This window comes from Mastomys coucha, unplaced genomic scaffold, assembly GCF_008632895.1.
Source record: "Mastomys coucha isolate ucsf_1 unplaced genomic scaffold, UCSF_Mcou_1 pScaffold21, whole genome shotgun sequence".
Lineage (NCBI taxonomy): Eukaryota > Metazoa > Chordata > Mammalia > Rodentia > Muridae > Mastomys > Mastomys coucha.
The window spans coordinates 94026055-94027088 of record NW_022196904.1 but is presented as its reverse complement, the minus strand read 5'-3'; positions in this window follow the sequence as shown (position 1 = coordinate 94027088).

Genomic DNA, 1034 nt, shown 5'->3' with positions numbered 1-1034 from the left:
TACAGACAGCCCTCCATCCTACCCTAGAGGTCACATCCTGAGGTACCTGTGGCTGTGTCTCAGCTTGAAAGGAGTACTTTAACACACAGTACTCTGTGTTAGATGGGCTGCTTTGGATAGAACAAGTTGAAAAAGATCCTATTATGAGGTTCTACAATGAATTCTTGCTTGATACACGCTGGATGCTATTTACATCTTAACTAGTACAGTCAACCCAGTTTAGAAGTTGGAAATTACTTTTTACCATGTGAAACAAAACAGTAACTTCAGTTTGCCTCCTTCTTTCAGTTTTTTTTCTTTTACTTCCACGCTCCAGTGTTAAACACCATAGAAATGGGCTTTAACAAAATTGGAGCCCAAGTGAAGTCACTGGGTATAACTCTTCACTTTTCCCACAAGTTACCAGTCTTAGTGAAGATGGTTGAAGAAGCAAGCCAGACACGTAGGCAGGCCCAGAAGCAATCTCACAGACAGGTAAAGATGACAGGGAATGCAGATGAGGAACAGACTTGCTTGTTTTGAGGTTCCTAAACTATGATAATATGTAAATGTTGGGATTATAGCCATAAATCACCACAAACAGCCAAGTGGATTGTTTCAATAAGAAGACTTTGAATACCCTGTTGAGTGGATAAAAGAAGTAGAATTTCAAGTTGGTGAGATATAGAAATTTTGTAAATATCTTTTGAAGGAATCTATCTATCTATCTATCTATCTATCTATCTATCTATCTATCTATCTATCTATCTAGTGTGTGTGTGTTTTTGTGCATGTGAGCATGAGTGCAAGTGTGTGTGCTCGCATTATAGGTATAGGAATCCCAGTGGAAGCCAGAAGAGGGTATGGGATCTGCAGTTACAGGCAATTGCAAACTCCAATCTTCAGAAAGAGCAGGAAATGCTTTTAACCTCTGAACCATCTTTTCAGGCCCCATGTATTGTCACTTAACAAGAAATATACGAAGGAGTCTCTTTGCTAATACAGACTGGCTGTGACAGCAAAGTTTGGAATGTACAATGGTACAGTAAACAGGA